Below are 17,430 nucleotides of genomic sequence, written 5' to 3' on the forward strand. Positions count from 1 at the left end.
TAACGGACGGATCGACCGAAAACCAAAATCTAAATGCTTGAGGTAACCTTTGGTCGCCTCTAATAAATAGAACCGAGTTGGAGGGGATAAAGATGAAGAAACAAGACTAAGTCAACATTTCCATGTGTAGATATTATATGAAAAATCAATTTTTCATTATATTCCCTGAAATTTACGAAAATTGTGAAATAGTCCCTCATCAAAATCAAATCGGCCCTCGGCTTCTATAATCTCTTATTATCTCAAATAAATTCAATTAATATAAATTTGGGATGTTATAATTCTCCCCCTCTAAGAATAGATTTCGTCCTCGAAATCAGATACTGTTCCAACACAAGGACGAGATAGAATCAAAAGACTGCAATAAGAATTCAATCCTCATAATAAGTCCAAAAATTCTGCTCCAATTCGATCTCTGTCTCTCAAATACTCCTTCAAGCCCGAAACACCATCACTGCACTAACAAAAACTGAATTCGGTTAGTCTCGAAGCTGCTTCTAATTCTGGTCGAAACTCTGAATCATTCGTCTTAAGCTATTCGGCATCTCAACAATTAAAGAACATAGAAACTCTGATCGATTAATTCAGCAATACTCCGTCCGTCTATGAAAGTCGTCTCATTCTCGTCAGAAAATCCTTCTATGCTCAGTCACAAACCGAATCATCTCTAGTTCAAACTCATGTGACACAAAAAATCATCTCAAATTAACGGGGATCTTCCTCTCTTCTCGTACAACTCTTGAAAAGTTTCATCAATAATTCATCAAATAGTTGTCGTTGTACGAAGTCTCCACAATAATTCAAGGATTCTGCAACTAGTGCTAAGTCAAGCACTACAACTCATGGCATCTCCTCTAAAGTTTGTCTTGTCTGATCTGACTGTTTGTCGTACTGAGGATATTGAAATAAAATACGTTGTAATGAAACAACAATTGTCTCTTCGAAGTCTAAGCCGAATAACGAATGCATCGAGGATCTCTGTCTAAACTGACAGACTTCGGCAAAACATGACATCTGACAACCTCTGACAAAATATCAATCATCTGGTCCTGACTAAAAGTCATTTTGTACGGAATACAGTAGCAGATTTCATCAATCGGTCAATCAAAATCAGATAGTAGATAAAATAAGAACTAATCCTTCGACTTCTAAGATTAAAAATGATAGCGGAAATCTCCTCCTAAGGAAACGATGCCAAATCTTCCAATCAATAGGATTGCTGCGAGCTCAAGTCAAGAGCCAGGCCTTGAGTTTTGAGCTTCTTGAGCCGCCTCGATGTCTAGACTAGAGCGTGATTCTTTTGAATAAGAGTAAATAAAAAGTTCTCGATAAGAAGAAATCTCAAGTACTGAAAGATCATCTGTACCGAATTCAAGAATACTGGAGTGTTGATCATAAGAAATTCCATCACCAGATCATACAATTGAGGAAATTTTAACTCTATCCATTCAGAATTCAGACATTGAAGAATAGGATACAACTGCTTGACACCAAAATATGATATACGATTCTCAAAAGCTCTGAATTATCAGTACAATTCTCATTCCAAAAGGACAAGCAAATCATCGATAAGAATTCCTAGCTTCAACTAATACTTTTGATATATCCGGTTAATAGAAAAATTAACAAAACTACGGGAGTGTTCGTCAATTCGAACAACCCGAAAAAAGTTAGAGGCACGATAAGCATTAAACATATTCTTTAATAAGAAGGCAAGAGACTCACCAGTATCTATCAGTTCAAAAAGAGCAGAAAAACCCAAATCGAACGTTTACCTGATATGTCATTATCGGGTGCAGCCTGAGCCTGATCCCCAGTCAGAGCAAAGATTCGAGCCTGCTGTCAGGGAGGTTGGTTCGCATGCTAGTTACCTACCTGTCTATTCTGCTACTGAAGTTGGAATGAGTAGACCGAAGATGCTTGCCGCTGAGGCTGAGCTGTCTGTCTCGAAGAACTTCCCTTGTGTGCTTGCTCAGAGCCCCGCTGAGAACACGATCTGGCAAAGTGCCCCGCATGGTTACAGATATAGCAGCTTCCAAAAATACCTCCACACTGATCACTAGAGTGATGACCTCCGCAATTGGCACAATACATGCCTGACTTACTCGAACTCTGTCCCGATCCGATCTGCCTCGAGCCACTAGAGCTAAAAGAATTGCTTTCGTGCTTCTTAAACTACTTCCCCTTCGGATGGTTGATTCTGAAATTGAAAAGATTGATTCTGGTACTAAGGTGGTTGGTTCTGAGACTGACTAGGCTGCTGAGGCACAACTGGAGCTCCTATCTGTCTCCGCAAACCTGCTTCCGCTCCTTTTGCATGATTTATGACATCCTCAAAATTATCAGGCCTAGCAGTGTTTACCAACGTGAAGATATCAGGGTTCAAACCATTAATGAACTGATCGGATTTGGATTCTTCGTTGTCGACAATGTGCGGTGCAAATCTAAGCAAACTATCAAACTTGGCTACATAATCCTCAATATTCAAATCCCCTGCCTCAGATTGGCAAACTCGGCTCCCTTATACTTTTGGTATGAAACGGGGAAAAACCAGTTATAAAACTAAGATTGGATAAGATTCCAGTTAATAGCTGTGCCTCGATTTTCCATGGCTCTCTACGTTGTGATCCACCAGTTCTTAGCAATACCCCGCAGCTGATGAATAACCAAACTGGTTCTGCGGTCATCAGAATAGTCAAGCGAATCAAACAATTGATCAAAGTCGTCCAACCAGCTCTCACAGTAAACAGGATTCTCTGTACCCTTCAACAATGGCGGGTTAAACGACTGAAACCTCTTCAGTAAGGTTGTAACGCCCCAAAATATATTTACCGAATTAATTAGCAATTGAAATAATTATTGAGTTGACAAAATAATTATTATTGTTAATGAGATTATAGAGTGTATTTAAAAATACACGTGTCATTTAATCAATGAGTTTGATTATTTTTTTGAGATCTCCAATATTTGGCATTTTGGGATTAATTATTGAGATATTGAAATAAAAATAATTATTTATGTCAGATAACTTAATTTGAAAGAATATTTGAATAACGAGGGTTCAAAAGACATTAGGACTCGGTGTCATCATCATCATCTCCATGGAAAGAAGGTACATCATCAGCAGTATCATTAGAAGACCACTGCGGAGGAGGTGGATAAGGCACAATAGTGGGCGGATAATTCTGGGCGAGAGCAGTAGTGAAGTCATGCATATATGTCATATATGCTCGCATCATCTTCCACTGCTTCTTCATCTGAGTAAGAACGGCCGTAGAATCATCACGAGTAGCATACTCAGAGGCCGGATGCGTCGGTAAGGACATAGGTCCTTCCAAATGGGAAGGTGCTGGCTCAAAGTGTGGTAGTGGCTCAGAGTGCTGCGGTGGTTCAGCTGCTTGTTCAGAAGTACTGGCCGCTTTCTTCTTCTTGTCCCGTCTCAGAGCACCAGCAATTCTTATAGGACCTCGAATTGGAAGAATCTGCTCCGTATCATCCCACACAACACCAGCTAACCGGCAAAGTTGAGTAATCAAAGACGAGTGGGGTAAACTGATAGTCGAGGAACCCCTAACTGCAGCAATAATAGACTCCTGAATCACCCTCCCAGCATCAACAGATTTTCCAGTGACAATGCAGTACACAAGACCAGCTCTAACCTTAGTCACATCGGATGTATGCCCAGATGGAAACATTCTGGCAGCCACAAACTCATGCCAATTATTCGCTTCTCTTCTAAGAAAGATGGATGGAAATATAACAGCTTCATCCTCTGCATTCCTCTTCCATTCCGCCCCATCATGACACAAAGTCTGAATTACAATATTATCTGGATATGACTCATTCTTGAATACCTCATAATCATCATCTGAAATGTCCAAATCCGGCATTTCATAGAGACTGTTAATTGTACTCTTATAAAAAGGCATCAATTTTCCTCGAACTCGAACTTTCAGATTCACGTCTTTGACCATCAAATTTGCATAAAACTCATGAATCAATGATATAACAGCATTTGGTGGACTCCTCACGAATGTATCCCAACCTCTTCTCTCAGCTTTAATTAACGCCGGCGCATTACACTCTCTCAAACTCATTCCTCTTTCTTTTTGCATCCCTCTCTCCATTACATCAAAACAATACTCCTCTGCTGTGGCATTCCAAAATCTGTGTCTATCATATGGAGTAGTAGAAGACGAAGAAATTGCTCCCTTACCTTTGGTTTTCGGGGGCATTGTAAATCAATAATTCAACTCAAATCAAATGCCTCAACAAACAATGCATTAAACTCGAACCGATTCCAACAACTTCAAACACAACTTTAACACAAGCAATTCAACAAACACTTGATATGCGTGAAGAAAATGATATAGAAATTCACTGCATGAAACGTTCTTCCCACCACAATTCAAACAACCCAACATCCTCAAATCACAAACTTTAACACTGCTCAAATGTAATAGAGAAAATTTCAGCTTTTGTACCGTTCAAGAAGAAAATTTTTCAAACCCTCCAAATTTCCTCTGCTTCTGTTTCAGTGCGATCGTGGATGGAGCAAAAGCAAATTCTGAGAATCCCAGATTTACGATGGCCTTATAATGAAGATCAAAATACCAAAGATGGTGATAGCACTTAAATACGAATAGTGTGATATTTAGAATGTGCGATTTAGAATGGAAACGAGCAGACTGAAGTGGCTTTTTAATGTCTGAATCAATTAATTCGCGGCCTCTTAAGTAGCACGATAGCGCTTCGATACGTTATTATTATTTTTAGTATGATGCATGCCTTTTGATGTCATGTTTTCATTGCATATTGTAAAGGTTCTACTTCGGGCATGAGACGTGGTTCATTCAAGTGAGTTCATCGTATACTTATTATTATTTTTAGTATGATGCATGCCTTTTGAACCCTCGTTATTCATATACTAGGGTTACTCCTTAAATTATTTAGGAGTATGCAATAGCTTAGTTAAGGCTTTTAGAGCTTAAATATTATTGCATGGGTATTTGCATTGTAGAGCTGATGTAGGCTTGGAACGTAGAGTGGGACTATTAGGAACTGCCTATAGAAAGGTACGTAAGTATAGACTGGGATAGCCAGCGGGTTTGCATGCTTATATGTTACATTTGTGTGTCATATTATTATGCAGCATGTGCATATCATATTGTGCATGTCCATCTTGTGAGATGAGCCATGTAGGGTCGCTCAGCCCTGTCTGGACGGTTGATGTCTACTGCCTAGTGACTGACGGGTCATGGGTGATTAGCATCGGGGGACACAGTCCACGTCCTATAGGAATTAGCAGTCTCGACAGGGTTTGCTCCCCGGGTTGTACCACTCATGTCCTAGGCGCCATTACTGAGCAGTTATATACAGTTATCCCAGATATGGATACCCTATCATTTGCATGCATCATATTTGTATGTTTTACCCAGTGCTTTCGTATTGAGCTTAGAGCTCACGTTCAGTCTTTTCGGTATATCAGGACACCCCATTCGACGGGGCAGGTGTAGGTGCAGGATTGAGCACCAGGAGCTTGGAGTAGCCAGTGACCAGTGAAGACAGCAGGATTAGCTGTAGGTTATGCCTTTAGGTTATTTATTCGATTTGGTTGTATAAATCGAATTGGTTTAACCGGTTGTATTCTGCTGGTCTATTTTTATTTAAGTTTTCCGCAGCGATTTATTTAATGCATGTTTAATTATGCTCTTAAACTCTGATTAGGTAGTGAATCCGGGTAGGGTCACTACATTTATTGGTATCAGAGCATATGCAAGCAAAGGGACTTGGGATATAGTAATGAGAATTTGGGTTATCCTTATAGGATGGATGACACCTTGGAAGAAGTGATGATGTGGCGATTAGTTTTCCCAGAGACTATCATCATCGGCAGGATTAGCTGTAGGTTATACCTTTAGGTTATTTATTCGATTTGGTTTTATAAATCGAATTGGTTTAACCGGTTGTATTCTGTCGGTCTGTTTTTATTTAAGTCTTCCGCAGCGATTTATTTAATGCATGTTTAATTATGCTCTTAAACTCTGATTAGGTAGTGAATTCGGGTAGGGTCACTACAACGCGCGGCTGGGCTTTTGCGGTTAGGTTCAATTTTTGAAGATCTACAACTTTGATGAACAAATGTGTTTGAGATACATAACCGATTTTACCCAGATTTCACTTTTCTAAAATAGTGTGCATGCCACATTTCTGTCGCAAAAACGGTTGTTCCGGTGACATTTTCGGCAGTTGACGATGATACAAGGATACTACGACGTGCAATGAACAACTTTCATGTTAACGCATAATCCTAGAACGAAAATTAAGTAAGAGATAAACTTGCATGAACATGTAACCTGATAAAGGTGATTTTCGAGTCTAGCAGCTTCTTAAAAACTCACAGTTTTGATTTTTCCGACCGTCTTATGATGGATATTTTGCTACACCTCCTAGACTAAACATTTTCTGGGTAGAGTAAGGATGCTTGGGAATTTTTCTGGAATTTTTGGGTAGTTTTTGCTAATTTTTCTAGAGTTAATTCCCTCATGTGACCATTTTTTTCTTAAACTCCACTTACTCCTACTAACTTTGGACGAAAATGGGTGATTTTATTTTGAAAGAAAAGCCTCTATTTATAGCCAAAAAAATGAACTAATGTCATGCCATCTTGTTTACTTGCACTAGTAAACTTCATACATGCATATTTAAAAGGCATGTGTATAAATATAATACTTGATATAATATATAATAAAATTAATTATATATATATACATATATAATTAATTATATAGTGTTGAAAAAAAATGTACCTCAATAATCTTTGTGATCAATTCTTAATTTTAATCCCTCAAAAATTTGGGGTGTTACACAACAGGTCGTATCCATGTCGGTGGCCTCATACTAAGCGATTGATCAATCTTAAACCAACGTGCGTGGCGGCATGGGGTTTCCACCTTTCTGCTGCCACTTCACCAACACTCAATGTTGAATCCATAAGCTCATCATAATATAAACATTAACAGTAAGTCACCGGGACCAGGTATCCCGGCCTCCAACCACATCACTTTCCACCTTCATTTCAACTTCCATAAAAAATATATTTTTCTTAACATTCATTTAAACTTATCATAAAAATTCTTACATGATGCATGAATTTGAAAATTCTCACTTATTTCTTTATTTTCATGAAAATTTGCCCGAAATATATTTTTAATTTATTTTCTTAAAAAAATCATACTTATATAACTAATAAAATACATGCTTGAAGAAAATATATATTTACGGACCTTTTATTTTTCCAATGACTTGTTCGAGCTGCTGACCACTTGACTTAGACTCAAAAATTCATAGACTGGTCCAAAACCCAGAAGCCCAACCTGACCTGGCCCATTAAGTTTCCTGGGCCCCAGGCCCATGGAAAGTTAATGGGCTCACTTAAAACATAAAATTAGGCCCATTAACTAATTAAATTAAAATTAAATTAATAAAATTAATAACTAACCATTAAGTTATAAATTAGACCGATAAAATTACTAAACCCGAAACAAATTGGCCCAATAATTCTCATAGATCACACGGCTTATGACAAATTAGTGGACTCACCTCAATAATTATAAAAGCCCATTAATCTAGTCCAATTAATTAATTAATTAATCAAGCCCAACCAATAAGTTATTAACTTAAACTCTTAATTAATTAAAATAAAACACCCCAAGCCCAAACGATAAAATCTAGACCATGAATAAAATTAACTTGACTCAACACATTTTGACCCGACCCGAACCCGGACCCAAAACCCCAACCCGTCCCACAAAGAGCCTAGAAACTGAACCCTAAACTAATCCCCAACCCCATGCAGCAGCTGCCTCCTTAGCCCTTCAATTGCCTTGCTTCGGCCACCCTTGGCCGGAGCCCCGCCCACAGGACCTCATCAAGGTCCCGTGGGTACTACCTGGACCAGCCTTGGCTCGAACCATGGTGTGCATGGCTCGGCCAAGGCTGGTACTTCTTGAACACCATCTGTGCATTCCCTTTCATGGAGCAGTCCCTGCTCCCTTGCATTTTCCGACCAGCTCCGGCCACCAATGGCTCGAGCTCCAACACCTGGACCACCCCAGGGTTCGGGTGCATCCCCAAGATCAGGCCAAGCTTGAGCAAAGCCCTGCATGGCTCGGCCAATGCCCCTAAACACGACAGAAGCCACTGCTCGCCTAGCTCCTGTCATGGCCAAATCCCGCATGGATCCAACCCTTCCAGCCATGAACCACCTAGCCAAAACTAATTGTAAGGACCCTAGATCGAATTTTGAACAAATGGTTAGCTCCTCGAACAGCCCATGGATCAAAATCATGCATAAACAAGCCAACATGTTAATAAAATGTGAATACTTGGCATGAACATGAAGATCTTTATTCTAAAACCACATACACATGCAACATCCAATATTTTATGCATAAATCAGTGTATAATGATTTAAATGGTGGGAAAGAAAGGAATCATAACATGCCTTGAAGAATATTTGCAAGAAATAACATTTATGTCGCGCGTACGGCTCTCCGGGACTAACGGATCCCAACCAATATAAAACCTTAAAATCTCGGCTATGGGGCTGTGAAAACTCTTGCTGGAACGATGAAGATGATGGAGAAAGGATGAGGGAGGCGGCTAGGGAGTTTACGTGAGGTTAGGGAGGAATTAGGGTAGAATATTTTTGGATAAATACATTAATTATTTAAAAAGATAATATACCATAATAAAATAGAATATAACAATCCTAAAAACATATTAAGCTGATAATAATATGAAAATCCCGTAATATATAATTAAAGAATTTTTAAAAGTTAATAAAATTAATTAATATAACTTATTTTGGGTAAAAACGGGCACATAAATATATGTATATATAAATACCATAATTTTCTTGAAATCATAACTTAAAATAATATTTTAGGGCTCCTAAAAATATCATAAAATATTTTGAGTGAAAAACTAATATCTCGTCCGTCCACGGTCCAGCCTATGCGATCATAAAATAGCATTTCTCAAATAAATTCATAAATTTCAACCTAGCGGTTTAAATGCCGCAATAACATTTAAAGCATGCAGATAAATCACATAATTCATATAATAGCACATAAAAGTCATTTAACACTTTTTTACTTTATTTTAAAATTATTAAATCCCCTAGTTATGCATGCGGATTTACGTAGCAAATTTCCGGACGTTACAAACCGTGAGGTAAAAAGTGGATCCCTGTCACTGACTATGTTCAGTGGAATTCCATGTAATCGCACTTTCTCCTGGATGTATAAGTGTGCCATGAGATCAAATGAATACTATTTATTATAAGGAATGAAATGTACAGATTTCGTCAAATGATCCACGACCCAAATAGCATCACACTGTCTAGAGGTCATAGGCAAATGAGTGACGAAATCCAAAGTCACATGTTCCCACGTCCAGTCAATAATCTCTAGACTCTATAATAAACCTCCTGGTCGTTGATGTTCAGCCTTGACTTGCTGACATACAAGACATTTAGAAACGAACTAGTACACACCTCGCTTCATTCCCTTCCACCAAAATCTAGATCGCAAGTCCCTGTACATCTTCATGCTTCTAGGATGAACTTTCAATCAAATTCTGTGAGCTTGAAAAATAATATCATTCCTTAGCTCCGCATCATCAGGCACAACCACTTGATTAGATAAGCAAAATAATCCATTAGATTTAAAATGAAATCTAGATGTATTTCTTGCATTGGCTAAACGTGATAATCTCTGTGTCTTATCATCAGATATCTGAGCATTTCTGATCCAAGAGTACAATGTTGGCTCAGATGGAATCTTATACAAATGAATTCCAATCCTTTCTTTCTTTTGCTTGAGCGTGAAACTAAGAGAACAACATTCCTGAATCATATGAGATAAATCACTAGTCTGAAATGCAAAAAGTCTTACCTGCCGAATCAGGCCATCAGAAGTACGATTAGCAGAACCTGGATGATACTTAATCTCGTAGTCATACTCCTTAAATAAGTCCATCCAGTGTCTCTGTCTCATGTTCAATTCCGCCTGAGTGAACAAATATTTCAGACACTTGTTATCAATAAGTATCTCAAACTTCTCGTCATACAGATAATGCCTCCAAATCTTGAGAGCAAATATAATGGCCGCCAAATCAAGATCATGTACTGGATAATTCGTCTCATTGGTCTTCAGTTGTCAAGAGGCATAAGCTATCATATGTACATGTTGTGTCAGTACACATACCAACCCCTGACCATAGGCATCTGTGTACATACAACATAACCTCCCGATCCAGATGGTAGAGCGATCACACGTGCAGTGGTAAGACGTCTACGCAGCTCCCATAATGATTCCTCACACTCTGAGGACCACTTAAAAGAAATATCCTTCCGGGTAAGATGTATCAAAAGCATGGATAACTGTGCAAAATTCTCGATGAACCGACGGTAATAACCTGCTAGACCCAAGAAACTATGGATCTCAGCCACCATCATCTGACGAGACCAGTTCAGCACTGCCTCATCCTTAATCGGATCCACAAATATTTCTTCATTGGATATAACATGACCAAGAAACATGACCTGGTCAATCCAGAACTCACATTTGTTCAACTCAGCATACAACTTCTTTTCCCGCAGCGTCTGCAATACAATCCTCAGATGTTGTGCGTGCTCATCTCTATCATGAGAATAAACCAGAATATCGTCGATGAAGACAATGACAAATTTATACAGGTCTAAAAATACATTATTCATCAAGTTCATAAAGACTGCAGGTGCATTGTCATTCCAAATGGAATCACACATAATCCATAGTGTTCGTACCTAGTTCGAAAAGTAGTCTTAGAAATATCTGAGTCTCTTACCCGCATCTGGTGGTATCTAGATCTCATATCAGTCTTCGAATAAACATAAGTACCCAAAAACTGATCGAACATATCATCAATTCATGGTAACGGGTACTTGTTCTTAATGGTGACACGGTTCAGCTGTCTATAATCAATACACAACCGCATCGATTCATCCTTCTTCTTGAAAAATAATATAGATGCTCGCCACAGAGAAATACTCGGGTGAATATATCTCTTATCCAGCATATCCTGAAATTGCTGCTTCAATTCATGCATCTCTGACGGAGCCAAACTATAGGGTTCTTAGGATATAGGCATTGTTCCTGGCACTAGATCAATGCCAAACTCCACCTCTCTTACTAGAGAAAATCCAGGAATCTCGTTGAGAAATACATCAGGGAACTCGTTGACCACTGGCAACCAACAATACCTTGGATACACATGGACATATCAACTGCATAGATGAGATAGCTCTCCCCACCTGACCCTAAAGCACGATAGGCCTTAAGAGCCGACACGAGTGGCATCAGACGTCGTGCTTCCTCACCATAGAAGTACCATCTATCACCCTTATCCGGATGAAACTGTACCAAGTGTTGATAACAATCCATAGTAGTGTGGTACAATGTCAGCATGTCTATCCCCAAGATACAATCAAAATCCGGCATATCTAGAATCATCACATTGACAGACAACACATGGCCCTCAAACAAGAGAAGGCAACCTATCATTAGACGCTTACTCACTACCTCCTGCTCCAGCGGAGTGGATATAACTAAATCCAGGTCTAAGGATACATAGGGTAATCTATGTCTCTTAACAAAATGCCTAGAAATAAAGGAATGCGATGCGCCAACATCAATTAAGACAAGTTGGAGCCAACACTGTCAAGGCTCTCATCGCCTCTTCCGGCCATTTCTGAAAGTAATAATGCATATTAAATTCAAAATGCTCATTTAAATCCTATTACTAAGCTAAATTCCCAAAAATATTGTAGCGACCCTACCCGGATCCGCTACCTAATCAGAGTTAAGAGCATAATTAAACATGCATTAAATAAATCGCTGCGGAAGACATAAATAAAAACAGACCGGCAGAATACAACCGGTTAAATAAATTCGATAATACAACCCAATCGAATAAATAACCCTAAAGGCAAAACCTACAACTAATCTCGCTGTCCTCACTGGTCGCTGGCCAACCCAAGCTCCTGGTGCACCACCCTGCACCTACTGCTGGAAAACTGTGTTAAGATCAATTAAGAATTGATACTCGGTGCAGCGGAAGTTTAAAAATTTTATTTTATTATATGGAACGATTCCATATATGGGTATCAAAACTTTTACGATTAAATTTGTTCAAGTAAAAATAAAATCACAATTAAATTTTTACCTCGTCAAGCAAAGGCTTGATCGTGGACTCCAACAAAATTTAATCTGCTCTTCTTGTAAATCCCGGGAACCGATGACAGTCACGATCTAACTCCGGAATTAGGTCCACGAATGAAAAACAGAAACCCTCTGATTGACTGCACTAGAAATCAATCAGAAGTTTTACGTAGAGAATAAACAGATATGATCTGTTAATTCGATTTGTAATTTTTCACAAAAATCACAAGCCGAATTTTCTCCAAAAAGACAGAGGAATTTTCGAAAAAATCCTCTTGAATAGTATAGAGTGAATTTCGAAAATTGCAGTATTCAATGTGTCTAAATTTCGAACCCAACACCTCTATTTATAGATAATTTTTAGTTATCATTGTATCAGGACTCTAACTCCTTAAAATCCACAATCCATAACTTAAGCCCAACAAGCCAAGCCTGTTGTTATAGAAATTAATATAAAATTCATCGTGACTCCGATTGATAAACTGATTTCACCAATGTACACAGAAACCATTTCTGCATCTTTTAGAGTCAAGATAATTTTTCTGAATCCGAATTCAGTGATTTCCAAAAATGCCCATCCCTATGTCATTTTAGGAAATCCCACTCCCTTTAGTTAAGAAGTCCAACTTCTCTTTCATTAAATTTAACTCTTTAAATTTAACTATCTCTACGGGGTTTTAGTAATCCATTACTTGTGTAACCCTCAATGGTTCAGGAATACAGCTAGCCGTGGGCTCACAACTCCTTGTGACTCGGAAAAACAATTTTCGACTTACCCATCGAATCATGGTAATAGCGCCTAGCAACATCGCCCCATGATTCCCTAGGTATTACTGATAGTGCCTGCAAGAACAAGTAGATTTTGGTTAGCGTACAGTACGGTCTCTTCATCCATATATCCCGATCGAATCAACAACCATTGGTATATCGAGAGTCGTTCGAGATTCGATAACTATGCATAACATCTTGGAGATCTATTAGTGACATCGCATGTGTTACTAGGAACACCAAGTAATCTAAAACACATCATGTACTCTGGCCAGAGATTCGTCACACTAATATCTCCTCAGATCGCATAGGATATCCACACTCGCAAGTATGTGGTGAATCCTTGACAACAAAGCATCGACTCCTATATGTGTCGTAACTGTACCCAATCCCGACACCTGATGACCCCAATATAGTCGGTAAACGAGTCAAAGTACAGTACTAGCATATAGAATCTCAATGATGTTTCAAGTAATAAGGACTAATGGTGTACAACCAAAACCGCGGACTTTATCCACTCGATAACTGATAACCACTTGGAAAGTCCGAATAGGGTAGTTCGATCATTCATCATATGAATATCCATTTGCATGCTTTGAACATCTCTATGTTCCATACCAATGAAACGTGGTACTTGGCATCGCAAATGCTAGTCTCAATCTCGAGCTATCCTTATCCTTATTTGCGGTCGGCTCAATTGACTAGGAACTGTTTAGAATATACAGTGACTATAAGATGTGTTTCATGATAGCCATCCCTATGTGCTACCACATCTTACATACATTATAGTATATTCAAGGTCTTTATCAAAACAACAATAATATATCATTATATAACATTATGAAGAAAGATAAAGTCAATGCCATTATAAAAGTGTAAATTATATTAAACAAAAGATTGTTTTACATAGAGTCATAAAAGCCCTTAGCCACAAGTTGGCTAACCGGGCACCCACTCTTTCAATCTCCCACTTGCCCTAAAGCCAACTAGTCATACTACGTAATCCCATTGCTTCACGATGTTTGTCATACAATGGTCCTGGCAAGGTCTTAGTAAGCGGATCAGCGATATTGTCTGTAGAGGCCACTCTCTCGACACTGATGTCTCCTCTTTCCACGATCTCCCGGATGATGTGGTATTTCCTCAGTACATTTTTGGACTTCTGATGAGACCTTGGTTCCTTTGCCTGAGCAACGGCACCCGTGTTGTCACAGTACACGGGGACTGGACCAACAGCTTCAGGAATTACACCCAACTCTTGGATGAATTTCCTTATCCAAACCGCCTCTTTAGCAGCAGCTGATGCTGCAATGTATTCTGCCTCAGTGGTGGAATCCGCTGTGGTGTCCTGCTTGGAACTCTTCCAATAGACAGCACCACCATTGAGCACGAATGAAAATCCAGAGTTTGATTTTGAGTCATCCACATCACATTGGAAGCTAGAGTCGGTATAGCCTTCCAACTTCAATTCTCTCCCTCCATAAACCATGAATAAATTCTTAGTCCTTCGCAAGTACTTAAGAATATCCTTCACGGCTTTCCAATGCATTTGACCGGGATTGGCTTGGTATCTGCTCGTGACGCTCAGAGCATAGGCCACATCCGGTCTGGTAGATATCATCCCATACATGATACTACCTATGGCTAACGCATATGGCACGTGTGTCATCTTCTCTATCTCTTCGTCAGTCTTGGGACACATAGACTTGGATAGAGAAACTCCATGACACATAGGTAGATGTCCTCTCTTGGACTCATCCATAGAAAACCTTTTCAATATGGTGTCGATGTAGGTTGATTGAGTGAGTCCTATCACTCTTTTAGATCTATCTCTATAGATCTGAATTCCTAGAATATAGGATGCCTCACCTAAATCCTTCATCAAGAATCTACCTGATAACCATATCTTTGTTGACTACAACATCCCTACATCATTCCATATGAGTAGGATGTCATCAACATAAAGTACTAAGAATGTTACCGCATTCTTAACTACTTTCTTGTACACGCATGGTTCCTCCGGGTTCTTGATAAAACCAAAATCCTTTATCGTTTCATCAAATTTCTGATTCCAACTTCTTGATGCTTGTTTGAGACCATAGATTGATCTCTGAAGCTTGCATACCTTATGCTCGCTTCCCATGGATGTGTATCCCTCAGGCTGCATCATATAGATCTCTTCCTTAATGTTTCCATTAAGAAATGTAGTCTTTACATCCATTTGCCATATCTCATAGTCATACCATGTTGCTATGGCAATAAGGATTCTTATGGACTTGAACATTGCGACTGGTGAAAAAGTTTCATCATAGTCAACTCCTTGTCTTTGAGTATAACCTTTTGCCACCAATCGTGCCTTGTAGGTCAATACCTTTCCATCATTCCCAAGCTTTCTCTTGTAGATCCATTTGCACCCAATTGGAACAATTCCATCGGGAGGATCTACTAAAGAACAAACTTGGTTAGAATGCATCGAGTCTATTTCCGATTGCATAGCTTCAAGCCACAAATTCGAATCCGCATCAGAAATTGCTTCCTTGAAGTTTCTTGGATCACATCCAATGTCGGGTTCACTTTGATCCTCTTCAAGAAGAAGACCATATCTAATAGGAGGCCTAGAAGTCCTCTCGGATCTCCTAGTAATAGGCGTGTATTGTGATGATTCTTGAGGTGTAGGATCGCTATTTTGTATCTCGGGTTCTTCTCGAATTTCTTCGAGTTCCATCATCTTGCCTTTCTTATCCAATAAGAATTCCTTCTCCAAGAAGGTGGCATTCCTTGAAACAAACACTTTTGTTTCAGCAGGATGATAGAAATAATATCCGATTGAATTCTTTGGATACCCTACAAAATAACATAAGGTGGATCGACTATCCAACTTATCTCCCACTGTCTGCTTCACGTAAGCAGGACATTCCCAAATCCTCAAGTACAAATACTTAGGAGCTTTGCCACTCCATAACTCGTATGTTGTTTTATTTACTGCTTTAGTGTGGACGTTGTTTAACAACAATACCGTCGTTTCAAGCGCTTATCCCCAAAACGAAGGTGGGAGCTCAGTGAAGCTCATCATGGATCGAACCATGTCCAACAAAGTTCGATTGCGACGCTCCAAAACACCATTCAGCTGAGGTGTCATCGGAGGAGTCCACTGAGAGAGAATCCCATTCTCTTTTAGATAGTCCAAAAACTCGGTACTTAAGTATTCTCCACCTCGATCCGATCGAAGTGCCTTAATACTTTTACCTAGTTTGTTTTCTACTTCAGCCTTGAATTCTTTGAACCTTTCAAATGCTTCAGACTTATATTTCATTAAATATAAATACCCATACCTAGAATGATCATCGGTAAAGGTAATGAAGTAGGTGTTTCCACATTTAGTACCAATCCTAAATGGACCGCAAACATCTGTATGGATCAAATCCAACTGATTTTGACTACGCTCAGGTTTCCCTTTGAAAGGAGATTTAGTCATTTTTCCCTTTAGGCAGGACTCACAAGTAGGTAGAGAGTTAATATCAGACATATCAAACATGCCCTCTCCCACTAGCTTGTTCATCCTCCTTGAGGAAATATGACCTAGCCTAGCATGCCAAAGGTTTGCCGGGTTTTGACTATCGTTTTTCCTTTTAATTGTTGTTACTGGTTTATCAACATAATTAATTGGAACGTCTTTTAATTTTAAGCTATATAGATCTTTTTCAAGTTGTCCATTTCCAATCAAACATTCATTCTTGTAAATATTGCAAATCCCATTTACAAAATTGCAAGAAAAACCATCTCTATCAAGCATAGAAATAGATATAATGTTTTTGACCAAATCCGGAACATATAAAACATCTCTCAAAAATAACTTAAAATTGTTTTGCAAAACTAAATAAATGTCTCCTATAGCTTTGGCTTCGACTCTAGAACCATTTCTGAGCCTTAGCTGGGTCTCACTCATCCTTAGCTTACGACTTCTTGTCATCATCTGCAAATCATTGCAAATGTGAGATCCACATCCGGTATCCAATACCCAAGAAGAAGTATTAAGCGAAACATTTATTTCAATGTAAAACATACCCTTTGCAGTTCGCAACTGTTCGAGGTATTCCTTGCAGTTACGTTTCCAATGACCGGGTTTCTTGCAGTAATGGCAAACGTTTTCATCTTTTATCCCAATTGAAGCCTTGGCCTTTCCTTTCTTATTTGGTACAATATTCTTGGGCGGGGCAGAACGTTTCTTACCCTTTCCACTTGGTCCTTTCTTAGAGTTAGAAGAGGAGCCAACCAAGAGTACCGGTTTATCCTTCTTTAGTGTGGCTTCATATGTGACAAGCATATTGACCATCTCTTCAAGGGTGGCCTCTATCTTGTTCATATTGAAGTTCATCACAAAACCGTCAAACGATGA

Source organism: Henckelia pumila, chromosome 1, assembly GCF_033568475.1.
Source record: "Henckelia pumila isolate YLH828 chromosome 1, ASM3356847v2, whole genome shotgun sequence".
Classification (NCBI taxonomy): Eukaryota; Viridiplantae; Streptophyta; class Magnoliopsida; order Lamiales; family Gesneriaceae; genus Henckelia; species Henckelia pumila.